At 45.6% G+C, this 23,945-nt stretch overlaps 1 pseudogene; it reads left to right on the top strand.

Annotated features, from left to right (window-relative positions):
* The first annotated feature begins 17,186 nt into the window (after positions 1-17,186).
* LOC126337167 (5S ribosomal RNA) lies at positions 17,187-17,304 on the top strand (annotated as a pseudogene).
* The last annotated feature ends 6,641 nt before the right edge of the window (positions 17,305-23,945 follow it).

Here is a 23,945-nt window from a genome sequence, read left to right as displayed (position 1 = left end):
CAAATGCAATGAGGTTGCGGACATCATTTTGAGCATTTATTGCATTAATGTGTTATTTACAGGTAATCACGCTATAACAGCATGCGTTCTCAGAAATGAAAAGTTCACAAAGGTACATGTATCACATTGGATCAACCGAAATAAAATGTTCAAACGTAGTGTCACAAAGCGAAGAAAGTTGTCCAACTAAACATTCATATTTCTATACGTACTACACCAATATGTAATAAAAATGGGGGCAAGAGTTTCCTGTTATTGCTGATAAACGCGTAAGTTGTTTATTAATAACAGAAACATGTTTTATGTAATTTAGACGAAGTATTGAAGTAATGAGTGGTAATTTTACCTTTTTGTTGAAGAAATTGCGCTTTCCAACACTATATGATAATACAAGCATCAAAAAAAGTTTTGTATCATCCTGGTTCCCAGAACTCCTGAAGAAAGACACAGACACAGTCCCTTTGACAGTTCACTAAACCCGCCCAAATATGTAAATATATGCAACAGCAGCGCCTATTAGACGGAGGGGGTCCCACAGCCGATCAGTTCCAGTCATTTCACCAGGAAGGAGGTACACAACTTGTGTTGTCTGTATTTCAACCATGCCTAGACGGCCAATACCGCGGTTCGATCGCGTCCACATTGTTACTTTGTGTCAGGAAGGGCTCTCAACAAGGAAGTGTCTAGGCGTCTCGGAGTGTACCAAAGCGATGTTGTTCAGACATGGAGGAGATACAGAGAGACTGTAACTGTGGATGACATGGCTCGCTCAGGCAGCTCAGGGGCTACTACTGCAGCGGATGACCGCAACCTACGGATTATTGGCTTGGAGGAACCCTGACAGCAACGCCACCAGGATGAATAATGCTTTTCATGCAGCCACAGAGCGTGGTTCCTCCCGCCAGAGCTTCGAAACCTCCCTCGGGCATGCGTGTGTGTGTTGTTCTTAGCATAAGTTAGTTTAAGTTACTTTAAGTAGTGTGTAAGTCTAGGGACTGAAGACCTCAGCACTTTGCTCCCTAAGTCATTCACACAATTTGTTTTCAGCCACAGGACGTCATGTTACGTCTCAAACTGTGCACAATAGTCTGTTTGATGCGCAACTTCATTCCCGACGTTCATGGCGAGGCCCAACTTTGCAAGCACGACACCATGCAGTGCTGTACAGATGGGCCCAAAAACATGCCGAATGGATGGCTCAGTATTGGCATCACGTTCTCTTCACCGATGAGTGTCGCATATGCCTTCAACCAGACAATCGTCGGAGATGTGTTTGGAGGCAACCCAGTCAGGCTGAACGCCTCAGACACACTGTCCAGCGAGCGTAACAAGGTGGAGGTTCCTCCCTGTTTTGGGGTGGCACTATGTGGTGCCGACGTACATCGCTGTTGGAAGGCGCCGTAACGGCTGTACGATACGTGAATGCCATCCTCCGACCGATAGTGCAACAATATCGGCAGCAAATTGGCGAGGAATCCGTCTTCATGGACGACAATTCGCGCCCCCATCGTGCCCATGTTGTGAATGACTTCTTTCACGATAACGACAATGCTCGACTAGAGTGGCCAGCATGTTCTCTAGGCATGAAACTTATCTAACATGCCTGGGATAGATTGGAAAAGGCTGTTTATCCCCACCAACCACTCTGAGGGAACTGCACCGTATCGCCATTGAGGAGTGGGACAATCTGGACCAACAGTGCGTTGATGAACTTGTGGATAGTATGCCACGACGAATATAGGCATGCATCCATGCAAGAGGACGTGCTACTGCGAATTAGAGAGACCGGTGTGTACAGCAGTCTTGACCACTACCTCCGAAGGTCTCACTGTATGGTGGTATAACATGCAAAGTGTGGTTTTCTTGAGCAATAAAAAGAGTGGAAATGATGTTTATGTTGATCTATATTCCAATTCCCTGTCCAGGTTCCCGAACTCTCGGAACCGAGGTGATGCAAAACTCTTTTTGATGTGGGTGTTTGCAGTGCTGTCTTTATTTTTACTACAGTATCCCTTCATTTCACGTTACAAATCAACAATTTTCGAATAAATCCTTAATTAAACATTGACAGCATCATTTTTTTAGTAAATACTGTAATTGTTTGTTGTCAGTAACAGGCAGGAGGATAAGGTATGCTAAACTCCTATATACAGGTAAGGCAGAAACGATCTTAACTTTCCAAAGCTACTAGGGAAACTACATTAGTCTATGCTTACTTATGATAGTCTATGGTAGCCTACGGTAGTTTTAAAACTCTAGTCGACACAGAAATAACTAGATACAGATCATAAGCTGCAGCTAAGAATGGATGACTTATCAGATCGGATGTCAAATTTTCATAGAGGCATTCTCCTCTTAAGCGCCAAGGGAAATTTAAATCTGAGTAGCAGGACGGGAATTTAAAGCCTGCTTCACATTATTGTGAATCATGTACGTTAACCTATGTATCATCTCATCTGGAGCATTGTTGTAGGTCATGTGATTGACTGGTAAATCAGCTGCACAGAAGAGTACTTAAATTAGAGAAACTGTTATGTACTGGGTGTTCAAGCACAAGGTGTTTATAACAAGTGAAATATGCTCTAAGAGGACATTACTGGTCTAAAATAAGAAAGAAAAAAGGTGACTTACAATCGTACACTAGTTGATCGAAAGTATCTGGACACCTATTAATGGACGTTAATGTGGGGTGCGCTGATCCTCCGCCTTTATGACGGCTTGAAGATTGCCTGCGACGCTTTCAACGTGTCTGAATGGGTGTGAAGGAACAGCGCTCGTTCTCCCTCAAGAGCAGAATCCGGGGAAGGTGGTGATGTTGGACGCTGTGGTCTGGACGGAATTTGGCGTTCTAATTCGTCCCGAAGCTGTTTCGTCTGGTTCGAGTCGAGTCTTTGGGTACCAATTCATTTTAGGAATATTATTGTCCACAAATCACTGCGTGAAAGACTCAGCTTTATACAAGGTGCATTCCCAGGCAGGTACACATAATCGTCGTCTCCGAAATGTTCCTCTAGGCTACACAGTACACAGTACTGTGAAGTGTGTTCATGTCCTTTCGCAAATAGCGTTTTGTTCAGTACAAGAAAGGGACTACAGCCTAAGCACGAAAATCACCCTCATACCGTACTGTTGGCACTTAACGTGTTACAAGTATTTGCCAAACTCAAATCCTTCTATCGGATTGGCACAAGGTATTGCGTGATTCATCACTACAAATTACTCCTTTCCAGTCATGTACTTCTCAGTGGCGTTCATTTTACGCAATCTCGAGCTCCGTTTAGCATTGAATACAGAAATGTATTTTTTATGATCTGCTGTTCGACTATTGAACACCATTCTTTGTAACTCCCTACGCCCAACATTTGCGCTAGCCGGACTGCTACCCTCTGCAATGCTAGGTGGTACCTGTTCGTCAGTACGTGGGATCTACCCTGTCTTGGTTTAGCTGCGAATGTTCCATCGCGTTTTCGTTTCGCAGTCACATCACCAACAGATGAATTGGACAGCTATAGAAAGGTTGAAATGTCCCTGACAGATTTGTTACTCAGATGCCATCCAGTGAGCTGTAAACATTCAAAGTGACTCAACATTACCCAGTGGTATCTAGACACTTTTGGTCAGATTGTGTAGTATGTCTGGAAGTACAAAAACATTTTGAGAAAGGGCCAGTTTATTGTATGGAGAATGTTCAATACTCAGTGCTGTGGGCTCACTTTTTGTTGAAATTCACAACTCATTTGTTATTGTTTGTATCTGTCTCTGTCTTTAGCCGGCTTTCTGTGATGGTGCTATTAATCACAACAGCTACAATTTCCTTGCACATTAGTAACTCGGTACATACTATACTGAAGGTTCGTTAGTTTTAGAACAAGATTAGTGAATTCCTGCAGCTTGAAGAACTTATATATTGAAAGACAGTCGTATTATTCGACTCGAGATGTAGAAACATGCTATGGTTTCGCCAATGGCGTTAATCAACACGCCCATAAGGCGTGCGCCAAACGTCACCTTCTACTCTGCACTCAAGCTGAAGTAGATGAACCAGCGCTGCGACGAGTAGCTGCGCCTGGAGCACTCATACAGACAGTCACAGCTACTGAAGACAGCTACATGCCCGACGGTAAAAACATCTTATTCCATTACTACAATTGTTCTCCATAGCTATGGATGCGTTATATGTTTCCTTGTTTTTCTCCGTACACTAGTAAACGCATGGAAAATTCTACCTGCATTATTGTCACTACAAATAACTGCGACGGATATTGTAACAAATGTTTCACCTTTCATCCGGAATACTAGAGATAATTGAAACCGGTGGATAAATTAAACATATAGCTTCATCAGTTTACGTGTGAATGGAATGGATATGAAGTACGATGCTTCTTGACAGACCGTAGGGGAACGATGCGGGAGACCCATACCAGTGTACTAGGCGTGGTCATAATGGAGGTGGTTTGTCGTTGCCTTCCTCCAACCGTAATGGGGATGAATGGTGTTGATGAAGACGAGACAACAACACCCAGTCATCTCAGGGCAGGTGAAAATCCTGCCGGGAATCGAATCCGGGACCTCACTTTCGGTAACCGAGAACGCTACCGCGAGACCACGACCGGCGGACTTATGTGTGCATAAATTATCAAAATATAATTTTCGCCATTTTCGGGGTATTCTTCGATTAACATAATTTTGTGACTGACCTTCAGTGAGTTGAGTGTCTTCCGCCGGCCAGGCAAAGTTCTCTCTCGGGCGCCATGCGCACGCTGCGTTGGCTGTTTTGTACTCAAGTATGGCTGGTTGCGTGCTGGCACCTCATCCTCCTAACATTACAGTTTCTCGATAGCAAAGTTGTTTTATTCCAGCTATAGGATTAATATTTACCATAAATAGCGGGACAACGTACAAAATTAACGATTAAAAAAGACGGGACTTCACTAAATGATTCCAAAACAGAATGTATACGGCTAACACAATAGCAGCAAGACCAGAATTAGTACCCATAAACAAGAAAGCTACATGGTATGGAACCTAAGCATTGGAGAAACCAATTGTTTTGAAATAATTGGTAGTCTGTAGCAGTCAGGTGGTAACTACGCTGTGGCAATCGGGGCGATACCCTAGGCCCCCCGGGAACAACACATCTTGGCGTCCAAAAGAATGAAATGAACAAACAATGAAAAATTAAAATAGAAAAGGGAAATTCACAAAATTATTAAAATTAATGTCAAGTGAAATATTTAGCTACATTAAAATAACCTAAGGTGGTTCTGGAAATCCATCAGAGGTAAAAGGATATGCTAATCATTTATCTCCTTTATTCAGGTCAAAGATTAGTTAATTGAATGTAAAGGACGAAATGGACAGATGTGAGCAAATATAGCTTCCAAGGCTATGGAGAAACGTCTGTCATGAATGGCGTACAAAATGGTGGAATCAAGGCAGGGCTGCCAGTATGACGCCATCTATGCAGTTAAATAGAAATTCGTTGACGTTCCTATGGCTCTAACAAACATAACTCTTACGAGTAAGAAATGTTACGAACAAAATGCAGCAATAGGTGTTAAAAACACAATTGTAAATCATTGTAAAGAATCAGTTTAGCGCTTAAGGCTCCTCACTATCAGAAATACTAGCATCAAAGCATTATCCGAACTGGCGAAACTTTCAACATCAATGGAAGATGGGATCATGTGTAAATTCTGTAAGAAACGAGTAAGAACAGTAAAAAGCACTTTGACGAGCTTTGCGAAGACGAGCGGATGACAGCGCCTATCGTGAGATACAGAGTGATATTTTATTTATCACATGATTAACAACATCTTCTTAGTGACTGAATTAAGCAAACCTTTGTTGGCTATGGTCACGTGAATTTACGTTAGAAATTATAGTTACTAACGGATAACGCACCACTCTGAGAGGAAGGTGGAGGAGAAGTTGGCGTTTAGTTTAAGATGAAATACAAATATAAAAACATTGGTCAGGTGCGAGTAGGACTCACTCACTGAGGGTTGCGTTTAAACGTAATGAACTTCGAACATACACTACGTGATCGAAAGTATCCGGGAATCCCCAGAAACATACGTTTTTCATATTAGGTGCATTTTGCTGCCACCTACAGCCAGGTACTCCATATCAGCGACCTCACTAGTCATTAGACATCGTGAGAGAGCAGAATGGGGCGGAATTCGAACGTGGTCAGGTGATTGGGCGTCACTTGTGTCATGCGTCTGTACGCGCGATTTCCACACTCCTGAACATCCCTAGGTCCACTGTTGTCGATGTGATTATGAAGTGGAAACGTGAAGGGACACGTACAGCGCAAAAGTGTACAGGCCGATCTCGTCTGTTGACTGATAGAGACCGTTGACTGATAGAGGCCGCCGACAATTAAAGAGGGTCGTAATGTGTAATAGGCAGAAATCTATCCAGACCATCACACAGGAATTCCAAACTGCATCAGCATCCCTGCAAGTACTATGACAGGTAGGCGATAGGTCAGAAAACTTGGATTTCATGGTCTAGCGGTTGCTCATAAGCCACACATCACGCCAGTAAATGCCAAATGACGCCTCGCTTGGTGTAGGGAGCGAAAAACAGCGAACGATTGAACAGTCCGCTGGCAGGGTATGGGTATGGCGAATGCCCGGTGAACGTCACCTGCCAGCGCGTGTAGTGCCAACAGTAAAATTCGGAGGCGGTGGTGTTATATGGTGTGGTCGTGTTTCTCGTGGAGGGGGCTTGCACCCCTTGTTGTTTTCCATGGCGCTATCACAGCACAGGCCTACATTGATGTTTTAAGCAACTTCTTGCTTCCCACTGTTGAAAAGCAATTCGGGAATGGCGATTGCATCTTTCAACGCGATCGAGCATCTGTTCATTACGCACGGCCTGTGGCGGAGAGGTTACATGACAGTTCTAATCCTGTAACGGAGTGCCCTGCATAGAGTCCTGACTGGATCATATAGAACACCTTTGGGATGTTTTGGAACGCCGAATTCGTGCCAGGGTTCACCGACCGACATCGATATCTCTCCTCAGTGCAGCACTACGTGAAGAATGGGCTGCCATTCCCCAAGAAACCTTCCAGCACTCGACTGAAACGTATGCCTACAAGAGTGAAAGCTGTCATCAAGCCTGAGGGTGGGCCAACACCATATTGAATTCCAGAATTACCGATGGAGGGTAGCACGACCTTTTAAGTTATTTACTGCTAGGTGTCCGAATACTTTTGATCACATAGTGTACTTGCCAGTTATCGACATTGATATTGGCTAGATATCAGCCGCAGAGATTCCAAGATTTTGTAAACGTTTTTATTTTAATAATGTAAATGTGTCATAAAGTCATGTAAAAGGCAGGCGACTATTACTGTAATAATGAGTAGTTTTGTATTCAGTCTGACTGGGTCGCAGTGGTAAACGTCAGACATCAGGCAAAGAACGACTCAGTTGCTCATATGACTAGTCTGCGAATTTTTGTTTCACGTACAACTTAAAACTTCATATCTAAGTGCAGATATATGATGATTGATAAATTTCGCAATGCGTCGTAAGAGTAATGTCTTTCCTTGTCTGATGTCTGACATTTACTATTGCGACTCAGTCAGGCTGAATGTAGAACTACTGACTGTTTTAATTTCACGTTTGACCTCGGATAACAAATGAGAAAACAAATATCTTGTCAAATTTCATGAGTCTAGATCAAATGGAAGTACCCCATGGATTTTAATGATTGAGCTTGCGAGTGTCAAAACGTATGACATTAATGGCCGTATCTTTTAGTTGCATTGACTTAGAAGCTTCAAACGTTTACACCGCCAAGGGGTCGTAGGTTTAATGTGTGACATAAACTTCAACTTGATGCGTCTATCCGTTTCTGAGAAAGAGGGTTCATAACACACGGACGGAGAGACAGACATTATGATGATAAATGCCAAAAAATCTTTTTTTTCATGTGATGTAATTACAAATTTAAAGTTCTTGTATATTTTGCTTTGGTTTTGCTTTAAAATATTGCTTCTCGCCAGATTTGGTTACTCAGGCCTACGGAAGTACTCTTCAAGTTTGGATGGCTGAGTTATAAAATATGCGACGTAAGTGGCCGTATCTTTTGGTTGCATTGACTTAGAAGCTTCCGTTTTTTTACACCACCTAGGGGCTATAGGAGTCAGTCTGTAGTATAAATTTCAACTTGGTGAATGTCCGTTCCTGAAAATGGCTCTGAGCACTATGGGACTTAACATCTATGGTCATCAGTCCTCTAGAACTTAGAACTACTTAAACCTAACTAACCTAAGGACATCATACAACACCCAGTCATCTCGAGGCACAGAAAATACCTGACCCCGCCGGGAATCGAACCCGGGAACCCGGGTGCGGGAAGCGATAACGCTACCGCACGACCACGAGCTGCGGACTCCGTTCCTGAGAAAAATGGTTTTAACAGTCTGACAGACACAGACAGACAGTAAGTCAGACAAGCGGAGAACGAAGTAATACTTATAAGAGTTTCTTTTTACCGACAGACGTACGGCACCGCAAAAACTTTTAAATTTGGCTGTGATCAACATTTTGGAGCTTATGTTGTAGAACTTCGTAGGATGTTAATTGCAACAGTCACGATATACTCAGCTGTTTTCCGGAATTTGAGTTAATCATGAGTGAACTTCACACCTGATTAAGATTTTTCAAATGGTTCAAATGGCTCTGAGCTCTATGGGAGTTAACATCTGAGGTCACACATCCATACCCGAAGCAGTATTCGAACCTGCGACCGTAGCAGCAGCGCGGTTCCGGCCTAAAGCGCGTAGAACCGCTCGGCCACAACGGCGGGCATTAAGATTTTTAACACAGCTTCTATTAATAAAGTTTTTATAAGCACATAGGGCTGCAGAACCATTGTGCAATCAACCTTTTCAGATAAGCTATATACTAATAAATGAAGAAGGTTTTGTGTACGTGAAGGAGTATTTGTGTAACATACATCGGAAATATGTATGCAACACAAATTTGCCGTTAATGAAACGTATACTATATTTTGTAACATTGCCATATGATACTTTCAAAACTGTTGTTCTGAAAGTTAACTTTTGTAAGTACTTTACATGCTTCTAAACCCAGAGTTACAAGCAGAATCGGAATATCATGCTGAATAAACATCAAATTACCAACTGACATGCAAAATTCTAAGCAACATCATCAGAGAATCAGAGTGTATTTTCGAGCAAGGAAGGAATATAATGATTTAAGTTCCGTTGACGATGACGTCGTTAGAGACAGGGCTGAAATTCGTATTGGATTGGGAAGAAAAGCAGCCGTGACCTCACAGAGGAACGATCGAACGATTCAGGCATTCGCCTTAAGCGATTGAGCAAAGTCACAAAAAATCCTAAATACCAATGACCAAACAAAGATTTGAAACACCTTTTTCCGGAGTACGAATCGAGTGGTTTACCACTTCACGAATTTTTAAGAAAATATATATCTCCAGTAAAAATATAAGAGCTATTTGGAACATAGTAAAATATGAGGCACAAAAATAAGGAAATATCTTTAAAGGCAAACAACGAATTGGTCAAAGATGATCCCCAAAGTGCATACAATTTCAATAAGTTTTGTAGGGAAGTAGGACATAATTTAGGTCTGAACACGTCCTTGGTGGATAGGTCACAATGTGTGAACTTTTGTTTGCCTCAATTAGGAGACTTTTACTGGCATCCTTATTTTTACCTTTCTTTTGTTTTTCAGTCATAAACCTTGTAAACGTACCTAAATAAAAGTTGTGTTTGTGAAAAATTGCGAATTGTCAGTCACTACACAAGTGGCGACAAGCTGGTGCCTGCATGTGTCTTCCTCATGGCGGAAGTTGTACTTCAACAACTGGTCTTAAGTGTGAACGACTTATTACAAGATCTTCAACAGTTCTGCAAAAAACCTCAGGATACATAGGAACGTTTATTTAAGGAGCTCTTGCAAAACCGCCCAGTTCCGCCGCCCCCGCCGTTTCCCACTTTCAATGAGGATGCTGAACACTGGGAAACATACGAGAAGCGGCTCCAGCAGCATTTTCAAATCCACCAGGTTGTCCAAGAGGCTGCTGGAACGAGCCCTGGAACCAGTCCAAAATGTATGTTTTCTTGACGAAACTCCAACCTCGACCTCTGGATTCTCTGATTTTCTCCCAGATTTGTGAGGTTCTCGCACCTTACTACCGACAACGGTTCCACATGATGGCTGCCCGCTTCGAATTTTACCAGTGTCACAAGAAGGCTGGCCAATCCTATCGACAGTGGGCAGTGGAACTGCAAGGTCTCAACCGGAAATGTCGCTTCACCACACGAGTTTCCAATGAATCCTACGCGGACGAGATGGTCCGCGACCACCTCATCGAGCCGCCCCGGACGCGGCTTTCCACCGAGACGCCCTCAGACTCGACGATCCTACTGCGGACCAGATCATTGATGTAGCATTTAAGTACGAAGTTTCTGGCGGCCGACAAACATTTGGAATCCTCGGCGGAAGTGGCGGTCCTCCGCGACGCTTCGGAGTCCGTCGCATCGCTGGAGGAGATCGAAGACATTGCCGCCGCCTGTTCCGATGACCGGCGCCGACCGCCCTATTCTGCACAGCGTCGACAGGGCAGCCGCCCTATCAAGGGAATGGCGCCCTCAGACGGCTCCGCGAGTCCGCCGCTGACCGTCTGTGCATGGACTCCCTCGCGAGCGCCGCCAGCCCGCCCCCCCCCCCCCCCCCCCGGCTGCCCCGGGATGTACGGGAAGGCTGCCCCGACCGGTGGGTGTATTGCCAGTTCGGTCTGCCGATCTCGGCAGCCCTTTCCTCATCCGGCCAATGACCGTCAGGGATGGATATCAACCAGATGCAGTCTTTGGGGGTCTTCCAAACTGATGATCGACGCTCAGGTCAATGGTCGGCCGCTGCAGATGCAAGTGGATACTGGAGCAGTGGTCTCCCTGATCATTCCTCTTAAGCGAAGACAGCCCCCCCCCCTCCCCCGGCGGCCATACCTCGGCACCTCCTTACTTATAACTAATAAGCAATCGCTTATTGGGTCAGTTCATGGCCTCCATCCTGTATTAAATTGGTTCGCCAGGAAGTTACCTTCCTCGTGGTCAACAATGTGGCTGCAGTGGGTCTCTTCAGGTTGGATGCCTTCAGGGCCTTTGGCTTCGACATCGACGACATAGTTCATCTGGTGTCTTCCCAGGTTCTGTGCACAGGTTCCGTTGTGCACGGAATTCCAGGACCTCTTCTCGCTGAGCGTCGATAGTGGTCCTGATCGTTGCTCCAGCTGGAATCGTCTGCCCCGCCCGAAGTACTTCTGGGCCCAGCAGGTTCCCCATGCCCTCCAGCAGCCTCTTCAACAAGGAATGGACCGTCTCACCATGGAGAGAGTCGTTACTTCAGCATTACAGTTCGTGGGCGACACCCTTGGTCGTCCTCAATATGCCAGTTGGGCATCTTCGAGTCTGTGGCAACCTCAAGGCTACGCTTAACCCTCAGCTATAGGTTGAAACTATCCCCTCCCACGTTCCAAGGACTTGTTCTCCAATCTCGCAGGGGGACAATTGTATTCGAAGATCGATCTTGCCGAGGCCTACCTCTAGATACCTTTCGATGGGCCTTCTACTCACTTGGCTGTAGTCAACACACCGATTGGTCTGTTCCAGATGAAGTGCCTCATGTATGGTATCGCTAGTGCACCAGCCATCTTTCAGCATTACTTGGAACAGGTCTTGCGGGGTGTGCCAGGTTGTATAAACTACCACGATGACATTGTCGTCACCTGCTGTACCACAGATGAACATCTCAGTCATCTGTGACAATTGTTCCTGTGCCTGCGGTTTGTGGGCATAAAATGCCACATGGCTAAGTGCTCCTTTTTTCAACCCGCTATCTCCTACCTGGGTCACATCATTTCATGCGATGGCATATCGCCAGCCTCCTCCCACATCGCCGCTGTAATGGCCCTTCCTCGTTCCTGCGACGTCCACCAATTTCGATCTTTCCTAGGTTAAATTGCTTACTATAGAAAGTTCATTCCCTCTGCCACCCACACTGTGTGCCCCTCCATCACCTGTGCCAAAAGAACGTGCCTTTTCATTGGTCCCCGCCTTGTGAATTGCCTTTGCAAACCTTAAAGCGGAGTTTGCACTCTGTGGCATGTCTCATGACTTATAACACCTCTCTTCCTCTCCTCTTGGCTACGGACACTCAGATTATGGTGTTGGGGCTATCCTATCGCACTGTCTAACTCTACTGGATGGATCAGAATGCCCAGTGGTATACATATCTAAATCCCTTACAGATGCCCAATGCAAATAGTCCCAAATTGAGAAAGAGGCCCTAGCCATCATGTTTCCCTGTACCAAATTCCTCCTATATCTTTATGGTACGTCTTTTCTCTTAATGACTGACCATAAGTCCCTCATGGCCTTATTTTGCCCACCAGCCCAGTTACCCACGAAGACTTCCCACCATCTGCATCGATAGCCCCTATTCCTTTCATATTTTAGGTACACCATCCATTTCCGGCGCACTTCCCAGCATGCAAACGCCGATGCCTTGTCTCAGCTCCCAAGAATTTGGCATTCGACACGTCAGACCTAATTTTTCAGATCGATGATACATACAAGATGCGTTAGCAGCATTCCTAGGCACAGCTGAGAGGGTGGCTGCGGCAATGATCACAGATCCGTCCTCCAACTGGTGCGCCGCTATGTTCTCTGTGGCTGGCTGACGCTTCCTCCACCTCACGCCCAGGCTGATCTTCGATTCTTCTTCTCTATCTGCCATCAACTGGTGGCTGTCAACGGGGTGCTCCTCCATGTGGAAAATGACGCCATCCACGAATCATCATACCAACTTCCCTGAGGTCTCGGATTCTCCACGTCTTACATCAAGGTCACTGGGGTATTGCCTGGACGAAAACGCTGGCACATCGTCACCTCTTCTTGGTAGGCATGACAATGAATGTGGAGTACATGGTCTGCAGTTGTCAACAGCGTACCCAGGCCCTTCCCACACCACGCTGGTCTTTCCAATGCTGGCTGGCCGCTTCCCTCCAATGGGAACACATCCATGTGGATTTTGAGGGACCTTTCCTTGGAGCTTAGTGGTTACTCATCACAAATGCCTACTCCCACTTCGCTTTCATTATACAATGCTCCTCTATCACCACAGAGAATACCATCATGGCCTTTTCAAAAATATTTTCCATTGAAGGCCTTCACGTCACCTTCATACGTGACAGCAGCTCACAATTTTGCAGTCAAGAGAGATCCAAATTCTGCCACGATAATGGTATCCACCACGTCTTTTACCCCTCCTTTGTATCCCCAATCCAATGGAGAGGCAGAGCGCCTTGTTCGCACTTTTAAAACTCAGATGAAGAAGTAGACAGAGGACTGTTCTCCGAAAGAAGCTCTTACATTATTTCTCAATACCTACAGGGCCATGCCGGTGGGTGACAAGAGTCCAGCTGAACTGCTCCATGGTCGGCAGCCTCGGACCCTACTCCATCCCCTCCTGCTGCAACTTGGACCTCGAGCCCTGCCTGACGCTTCCTGGTATTCATCCAGCTTCAAGGGGTGGGCTCGTGGTTTCGGGCCCTGGCCCAGCTGGCTTCCAGGGGTCATTATCCGGCCCCATGGTCGTCAACTGTTCGACATACGCCTGGACGACAGGGTGGTTTCACGTCACCACAGCCTAATGCGTCTTCGTCTCCTCGAGCAGCTGCAACTGCAAACGCCGGGCCCTCTTTCTCTCTTCTCCCATCCCCGGCCCCTTCTTTGGGGCGTATGTTGATGCCCTCTCTTCATGTGGTGGATGATCTTCCAGGATATAGCCAGCAGATGCCGGCTGCTAGCCCCACGCTGCCACATACTCTGGACCCGAGGCAGTTCCAGGACCTCCCCCTGAACCCACTTCCCGGCCCCTCTTCAGCGCCGCCTTTGTTGGACGACGCGGACGTCCCCATGCCGCTTGCCCAGCCCGACATCGTCTCGCAACCACCACTCCTTCGGCGTTCCAGCCGCCTCACGTGGGAGGCGGCGCCCTACTCTCCAGTGGCTGCATTCCACCACCTCCTTCAGGAGGGCTTAGCTGCAGATGAGCCTACAGCACCAGACTACGTTAGTACTCTCTTCCCCGTGGTCGCAGGTGCCGCGCCAGTTTTTCCAAGAGAGGAGGGGTGTTATGCTGGAGCCACGGTAGTCCCTGAGGGCTGGCAATCCCTATTAGACAACAGGGTTGTGTATGTCCAAGTCGTACCAAAAGCACCATGGTGAACACCAGCTATTTATATACAAGATAATGGAAACAAACATTCCGAGCACTACTACCTGCAGCGGGAGCTCGAGCCACGGCCTGCAGGAAGTATCACTACGCCAAAACCTGATTGGCTGGAGACAGGTATTTAGGGGCTAGAACCAGCCCCAAAGTTCAGTTCAGTCTGGATGCTGATATTGTGGACTTCGATCACTGAAGATTACGTCTTCGTCTCTGAATTGGACTATCACTAGTGTGTATGTGTGTGTGTGTGTGTGTGTGTGTGTGTGTGTGTGTGTGTGTGTGTGTGTGTGTGACCACGAACCTTTGTGGAAAATTAGAAGTGAACTTTTGTTTGCCTGTATAAGGAGACTTTTACTGGCATCGATATTTTTACCTTTCTTTTGTTGTTCAGTCTTCAACCTTGTAAACGTATAAAATAAAAGTTGTGTTTGTGAAAAATTGTCAGTCACTACAACCACCAGTAATTACGATTTTTATACCACGTTCCGTGTACACTCTAAAAGAAAAAAAAAAGAAACTACGCACCACGAAGGAATAATCGAATGGGTCGGAAATCGTCACATGTGACATAAACGTGTGGACAAGCAAATGGTTACAACTTCAGAGAAATTGGATGTTTCGTTCAAGAGAAAGAGCACCACAAGTTGAGCTAGTCAATAGCGCGTTGGTCCATCTCTTGTTCTCATGTAAGCAGTTATTCGGCTTGAGACTGAGAGAGTTGTTGGCTGTCTTCGTGAGGGGCGTCTTGCCAAATTCTGTTCAGTTCGGGCATTAGATCATCAAAATCCCGAGTGGCTCGTAGAGCGCTGACTATAATGTTGGAAAACGTTCTCAGCTGGTCAGGGGTCCGGCGTCCGTGCTAGCTCAGGTACGGTTTGCCAAGCACGAAGATAAGCGGTAATAAAAGTCGTCGTATGCAGAATGGCTTTATCTTGTTGAAACGTAATCCCAGGATGTCTTGCCATGAAGAACAAGAAAACGGGGCGTAGAATATGGTCGATATACCGCTGTGCTGTAACGATGCCGCGGTCGATAAGCAAACGGATTCTGCTGTGAAAAGAAACGGTACCCTAGACCATCACTCCTCGTTACTGGGCCGTGTGACGGATGACAAACAGGTTAGTATCCCATCACTGTCCGCAGCCTCTCCAGACACTTATTCGCCCTGGAATCTCACTGGCTGGAGTACTAGATAGTGTCGGAAGTTCCATGCGGCTTTTCGCGGATGATGCTGTAGTATACAGAGAAGTTGCACCATTAGAAAACTGCAGTGAAATGCAGGAAGATCTGCAGCGGATAGGCACTTGGTGCAGGGAGTGGCAACTGACTCTTAACATAGAAAAATGTAATGCATTGCGAATACATAGAAAGAAGGCTGCTTTATTGTATGATTATATGATAGCAGAACAAACACTGGTACCAGTTACTTCTGTAGAATATCTGGGAGTATGCGTGCGGAACGATTGGAAGTGGAATGATCATATAAAATTGATTGTTGGTAAGGCGGGTACCAGGTTGAGATTCGTTGGGAGGGTCCTTAGAAAATGTAGTCCATCAACAAAGGACGTGGCTTACAAAACACTCGTTCGACCTATTCTTGAGAATTGCTCATCAGTGTGGGATCTGTACCACGGCGCGTTGACAGAGCAGATAGAGAAGATCCAAAGAAGAGCGGCGCGTTTCGTCACAGGGTTATTTGGTAAGCGTGGTATCGTTACGGAGGTGTTTAGCAAACTCAAGTGGCAGACTACAAGAGGGGCGCTCTGCATCGCGGTGTGGCTTGCTGTCCAGGTTTCGAGAGGGTGCCTTTCTGGATGAGGTTCGAATATATTGCTTCCCCCTTCTTATACCTCCCGAGGAGATCACGAATGTAAAATTAGAGAGATTCGAGCGCGCAAGGAGGCTTTCCGGCTGTCGTTCTTCCCGCCAACCGTACGCGACTTGAACAGGAAAGGGAGGTAATGGCGGTGGTACGTTAAGTTCCCTTAGCCACACACCGTTGGGTCTCTTGCGGAGTATAAATGTAGATGTAGATGTAGTATTGTCTTCAGGAATGAGTTCCGAGTTGAACCCCGATGACCAGCGAAGACGCTTCTGGAGGCGCCCCAGACAGCGGTGGGTTATCAACCTGACGGTCGTACGCCATACGGCCCGCCAGCCAGGAGTGGTGGTCTAGGATACCGTTTCTTTTCACTGTAGGATCCTTTTGCTTGTCATCCGCGGTATCCTTACAGCACAATGGTACATCGACCATATCCTACGTCCCGTTTCCTTGTTCTTCCTGGGCTTACGTTTCAACAAGATAACGCCCTTCTGCACACGGTGAGAGCCTCTACTGATTGTCATCGCGTTTGCCGAACCCTACCTCGGCTAGCAAGTTCGCGAACCTCTTCTCAAGTGAGAACGTTTGCAGCATTATGAACAGTGTCCTTCAACCAGCTCGGGATTTTGATGTTCTAATGCGCGAATTGTAAACGATTCGGCACGATATTCTTCAGGAGGCCATCCAACAACTCTGTTAATCAACATCCTGCCGAAAAACTGACTGCGTAATGGCCATAGGTGGACCAACGCATTACTGACTTCCTCGAATTGTGGAGGTCTTTCTGTTGATAAATCATTCAATTTTTCTGAAATTGTAATCATTTCGAGGATGAGATTTTCACTCTGCAGCGGAGTGTGCGCTGATATGAAACTTCCTGGCAGATTAAAACTGTGCGCCGGACCGAGAATCGAACTCGGGACCTTTGCCTTTCGCGGGAAACTGCTCTATCATCTGAGCTACCCAAGCACGAGTCACGCCCTGTACTCACAGCTTTACTTCTGCCAGTATCTCGTCTCCTACCTTCCAAACTTCACGGAAGCTCTTCTGCGACTCTTGGCAACGGCCTTGCCGCAGTGGATACACCGGTTCCCATCAGATCATTGAAGTTAAGCGCTGTCGGGCGTGGCCGGCACTTGGATGGGTGACCATCTGGGCCGCCATGAACTGTTGCCATTTTTCGGGATGCACTCAGCCTCGTGATACCAACTGAGGAGCTACTTGACCGAATACTAGCGGCTCCGGTCACAGAAAACCATTATAACGACTGGGAGAGCGATGTGCTGACCACACGCCCCTCCTATCCGCATCCTAATCTGAGGATGACACGCCAGTCGGATGGTTCCGATGGGCCACTTGTGGCCTGAACACGGAGAGCTGCTTTTCCCCTGCGAACCTTGCAGAGCTAGCACTCCTGGAAGAAAGGAAAACCATTTGTTTGTCTATACATGTACATCACATTTACCGATATCCGTCCTGTTCGGACAATTCTTTCGTGGCGCGTCGCTTTTTTTGTCTTGAAGCATTATATTTATTTTACAAAAAAAATCAGTTTTCCGCATAAGAAGCTTTTATATCGGGCTAAAAGTATAACATAATTTCTGATAGCCCTACACAGATTCTTAGCCCCATACAGATAGTCCTGAAATTTTGTGATAATGAATTTTTAATACGTATGAAAATGTCTATAAGATTTAAAACGAAAAATGTGGGACGCATGCAAGAGATAACAGTAAGGAGGTGAAGTATTTGTGCGTCAGGTATGTGCTGCATGCATCTCACGCTTTTCACTTTAAATCTTAGAAATATCTTTTCATAACTATTGAAATCACAAATTTTCAGGACTATCTGTATGGGGTTAGGCTAGAAAATTTATTTTATACTTTTTAGTACGATTTAAAAACGTGACATATTAAGAATCAGATTTTATTTAAATAATTATTTTCTGGTACCTATTCTTGGGCGAATGAAATTTTTGAATTGATTTCAAACACTTTGATGAGATTAAAACAAGTATGTCGGAAATTCAGTTGCAACCAGTAAAAAGTGGAGAGATTCTAACTCAGGCGGAGGCTTGAAAGCAGTCGCTGTTGCCACGAACCATTCGCGACTACCATTTGAGAAGAGAGGAATGACAGTGGTGCACAAAATACCTTCCACTACACACGAGACAAGAAAGTGATTTCATAGTGCATTGTCATCCAGTTCTGATTTATGTTGCAAGTTCCACATTGAAACGTGTTCGCCAGTTCTATTCTCTGGACGACTTGTTTCATGTCATGCTAATTTCCGCCATCGTATAAATGATAGAAACGATTTCACGAGACCGATGAATAACACCTTACACCATCCCACTGTCCGTGTAGTTTGGTTACATCTCCGTGAGAAGCAATGGTTGATCAATTTTAATCGCTCTAAAAGTAAATACGTAGTTTTTGCCCTCTCGTTAGATTTTTCGAATGAGCACGCACTGAATTCGGAAACGCCCCATGGCCCTGAGAACCGTGTTCCTACAGCTCTTATCAACCTGCTGTACTGCAATGCCTGTGTTCTTACGAGGCACTTTGCAATGACCTCCAGAAACTAAAATATAGTGTCTAATGCAATAATCGTAACTCTCTCGACGGCATCTGTGCGAGTACAGGACGTGGACACATTGTAATATACGGAAGTTTGGATCGCTCCCGAAGCCGTGATCAGATGGCCGAGGCGGTTAAGAAAACCACTCGCGAAAAACGGGGAATCGGGGTTCGAATCCCAGGCCGGCACAAATTTTCATCATCACCAACACACTGAGCACCTGGAGTATGATCACATTCGCAGCTGAGAATACATTTCTTGTCTTATCGACCTGTCTGGGCACAATTGGGTAGGGGAGGGGGCTTTGTTGACTGTTCAGACCTAGGTACTTTCGAGGCGCTCCGTATCACGATAGCGTCTCGTTATGAAAGAACGTAGTGAAGTGAACGAACTAGAAAAGCTGGAGGATATGGTAGTAGTAGTGTATACAGGGTGTTACAAAACGGTACGGCCAAACTTTCAGGAAACTTTCTTGACAGACAAAGAAGGAAAATATATTATGTGGACATGTGTCCAGAAACGCTTACTTTCCATGTTAGAGCTCATTTTATTACTTCTCTTCAAACCACGTTGGAATGAAGTCTCATCCGTAAAGAGAACATGTGCACTGAAATGAGGATTAACACATTGTTGGATGAACCATTCGCAGAAGTGTCCCCTTGAAGGCCAATCAGCTGCTGATAGTGCCTGTACACGCTGTACATGGTACGGAAACAACTGGTTCTCCCGTAGCACTCTCCATACAGTGACGTGGTCAATGTTACCTTGTACAGCAGCAACTTCTCTGACGCTGACATTAGGGTTATCGTCAACTGCACGAAGAATTGCCTCGGCCATTGCAGGTGTCCTCGTCGTTCTAGGTCTTCCCCAGTCGCGAGTCATAGGCTGGAATGTTCCGTGCTCCCTAAGACGCCGATCAATTGCTTCGATCGTCTTCCTGTCGCGACACCTTCGTTCTCTAAATCTGTCTCGATACAAACGTACCGCGCCACGGCTATCGCCCCGTGCTAATCCATACATCAAATGGGCATCTGCCAACTCCGCATTTGTAAACATTGCACTGACTGCTAAACCACGTTCGTGATTAACACTAACCTGTTGATGTTACGTACTGATGTGCTTGATGCTAGTACTGTAGAGCAATGAGTCGCATGTCAACACAAGCACCGAAGTCAGCATTACCTTCCTTCAATTGGGCCAACTGGCGGTGAATCGAGGAAGTACAGTACATACTGACGAAACTAAAATGAGCTCTAACATGGAAATTAAGCGTTTCCGGACACATGTCCACATAACACCTTTTCTTTATTTGTGTGTGAGGAATGTTTCCTGAAAGTTTGGCCGTACCTTTTTGTAACACCCTGTATACAGAACTTGGTACAAATCATTTGAAATGGAAACTTGCACTTTGATAATAATTACCGCAAAGCACTATTACATCGGTAATGAACTGTGCCACACATTAGTATATGTTCGCTTATCAAATGTGTTACATAGGACCGGCGGCACCTGATTATTGAAAATTTGTCAATTAAGCTCAACTGTATTTGTCTTGTGAGTAGCTACATGTCTTCGAATATCACGGTGGTGTGGTACGTTTGCAACGAAGGACTTTCCAAACGACTACGACCAGGTAAAACCGCGCATTAACAGCTCGGAAACGGTAACTAACTTTATTCGCTTTATTCGTTGTGACAGAACCGCATGAGGGTGGTTAGCGTGCGGGCAGACGGCGGACTGAGCGCGGCAGCTCGCTGGCGACTTGGCCGTGCGCGCCGCTGCCCTGCGGTGCTTCGTGCGTGGGCAGCGCGCTCGGCGTGCCGGCGGGCAAACTTCTTGCGCGGAAAGTCTCCCTCATAAATTTGGCCGCCTTTCACAAACACGCGTCAGGTACAAATTAAAACCGTCGACAAATTTACTGAAACAAAAAGCGTGAAGACAAAAAACGAGGCTGATAAAAAAAAGGAATACTGGTGTGGGACGTGGAATGTCATCGACACATTTTGTTTGACTAATGGCGCAATTATGGTTCAAACCGTTTATCTCAATAGAAAAAGTATCAATACATTGTAATTAACACCAGTGACGTTGTAATACACTACTGGCCATTAAAATTCCTACTTCAAAAAGAAATGCAGGTGATAAACGGGTATTCATTGGACACATATATTATACTAGAACTGACATGTGATTACATTTTCACGCAATTTGCGTGCATAGATCCTGAGAAACCAGTAACCAGAACAACCATCTCTGGCCATAATAACGGCCTTGCCTGGGCACTGACTCAGGTCTTGGATGGCGTGTACAGGTGCAGCTGCCCATGCAGCTTCAGCACGATACCACAGTTCATCAAGAGTAGTGACTGGCGTATTGTGACGAGCTAGTTGCTCGGGCACCATTGATCAGAGGTTTTCAATTGATGAGAGATCTGGAGAACGTGCTGGCCAGGGCTGTTGTCGAACATTTTCTGTATGCAGAGAGGCCCGTACAGGACCTGCAAACTGCCGTCGTGGATTATCCTGCTGAAATGTAGGGTTTCGCAGGGATCAAATGAAGGGTAGAGTCACGGGTCGTAACACATCTGAAATGTAACGTCCACTGTTCAAAGTGCTGTCAATGCGAACAAGAGGTGACCGAGACGTGTAACCAATGGCACCTCATACCATCACACCGGGTGATACGCCAGTATGGCGATGACGAATACACGCTTCCAATGTGCGTTCACTGCGATGTCGTCTTACACGGATGAGACCATCGTGATGCTATAAACCGAACCTGGATTCATCCGAAAAAATGACGTTTTGTCATTCGTGCACCAAGGTTCGTTGATGAGTACACCATCGCACGAGCTCCTGTCTGTGATGCAGCGTCAAGGGTAACCGCAGCCATGGTCTCCGAACTGATAGTCCACGCTGCTGCAAACGTCGTCGAACTGTTTGTGTAGATGTTTGTTTCTTTCAAACGTCCCCATCTGTTGACTCAGGGATGGAGACGTGGCTTCACGATCCGTGACAGCCATGCAGATAAGATCCCTCTCATCTCGAGGCCGTTGGGATCCAGCACAGCGTTCCATATTACCCTCATGAACCCACCGATTCCATATTCTGCTAACAGTCATTGGATCACGACCACCGCTGGCAGCAATGTCGCGATACGATAAACCGCAATCGCGATAGGCTACAACGTGATGGTTCGCATTTGTCCTCCTTACACGAGGCATTACAACAACGTTGCACGAGGCAACGCCGGTCAACTGGTGTTTGTGTATGAGAAATCGCTTGGAAACTTTCCTCGTGTCAGCACGTTGTAGGTGTCACCACCGGCGCCCACCTTGTGTGAATGCTCTGAAAAGCTAATCATTTTCATATCACAGCATCTTCTTCCTGTCGGTTAAATTTCGCGTGTGTAGCACGTCATCTGCCTGGTATAGCAATTTGAATGTCCAGTAGTGTACATTCTAAGACAATAAATAAATAAACACGCACTATGAATGAAATATCCGAATGGGATGGAAATCGATAAATGTGTTGCACATGTGCGGCCAAACAAATAAGTACAATATCAGAAAAAGTGTATGATATATTGAAGAAAAAGAAGTTCATAAGTTTAGCAAATCAGTAACGCTTTGGTTCTCCTTCGGCCCTTACGCAAGCAGTTTTTCGGCTAGGTAGTGATTGACGAAGTTGTTGTATGTGGTCCTGAGAGATACCGCGTCAAATTGTGACCAACTGGCGCGCCAGACCCTCAAAATCCCGACATTGGTGGAGGGTCCTCCCCATAATACTCCAAACGCTCTCATTTGAGGAGAGATTCGGCGACGTTTCTAGCTAAGAAAGGGTTTGGTAAGCACGTAAACAAGCCGTGTGCGGGCGGGCGTTATCTTGCTGAAATGTGAGCCCAGGATGGCTTGCTATGAAGGGCAAGTAAACGAGGCGGAGAATATCGTCGACGTACGGCTGTGTTTTTTTTTTTTTTTTTTTTTTTTTTGTAATCTCATTTTGTTCGTTATTGTTCGTTTTAACTGTTCGTGGCGGACGTCACCTGACACCCATTGAAGTTCGTTACTGATCCAGTCACTCAGTTTTTTTATTACAGAGGTCAGGTAACCCTCTGACCGAACACGCTGAGCTACCGTGCCGGCATGTTGTAACATCGCCGCGCATGACAAGCTATGAAAGGTAATGGCACCCTGGCCAGACCATCAGTCCTGGCTGTCGGGCCGTATAGCGGGCGACAGCCAGGCTGTTAACCAGCCGCTGTCTGTGGCGCTGCCAGAAGCGTCTTCACTGGTTATCGGGGCTCGTGTCCAAGCTGGACTCGTCACTAAAGACAATTCTACTTCAGTCACTAAGATTCCAGGCCAATCAGATCGGGATTGTGACGATCTAACGTGCCAATTGGACAAAATTTTTGGCTCGATATCACTCATGACGACATCCAACAACTCTGTCAGTGTCAAGCCAAATAACTACTTGCATAAGAGCCAGTCGTGGACCAATGCCTTACTGACGCGCTCAATTTGTGACGGTCTTACTCTCGAACAAGACATCCACTTTTTCTGCAATTATAATTATTTGTTTTTCTGTTCACGTACATCACATTCGGATTTGTAGTGCGTTTTTTTTTTGTCCTCTCTTTTTTCCTTAGAATGTACTTTTCTGATACCCAAGATGTGAAGTTTGAGGGCGATACAGAAGGCAACTGAAACTAGTTTGTCTGTGAAGACTAATTCTAAACTGAAAATAGAGTACAATGGTCTCGAAATAAAAATCCTCCAGTTGTCATTTAAGTTGTATTTTTATGCACATAACCTATTTGGATGCAGTTACGATTGGTTTTCAGATATTTACGCTCATACAGGAAAACGTACAAAATCTGAGGACATACTGCAGTAGATTTTTTTTGGTTTTATACTGTTTCAATTTCTCAGTCAAAGTAAAGATTATATTTACCTAGTTCGATTGTAAGGCAGTATAATAAAATCTTTGCCACATTAAAAAAATATATTTCTAAGGAACTGTGCTAGAAATAGCTATACGCCTTGCAGCAAATGGTATCTCAGCTTACTTTTTTTTTAAATGGATACACTTCAACATGTGGGTTTGTTGCCCGTACAACGTATGGGTCTTACTAAATTCCTCTCTATGTCTCTTCAGTCACCTAGTCTACAGCAACTTGCACTCGTTCACTAAGAGTTTAAACTGGTGAACTGAACACTTCATCCTTAATGTATC

This window comes from Schistocerca gregaria, chromosome 2 (genome assembly GCF_023897955.1).
Source record: "Schistocerca gregaria isolate iqSchGreg1 chromosome 2, iqSchGreg1.2, whole genome shotgun sequence".
Classification (NCBI taxonomy): Eukaryota; Metazoa; Arthropoda; class Insecta; order Orthoptera; family Acrididae; genus Schistocerca; species Schistocerca gregaria.
The sequence above is the reverse complement of the archived record's forward strand: the minus strand, read 5'-3'. Positions and strand labels throughout refer to the sequence as shown.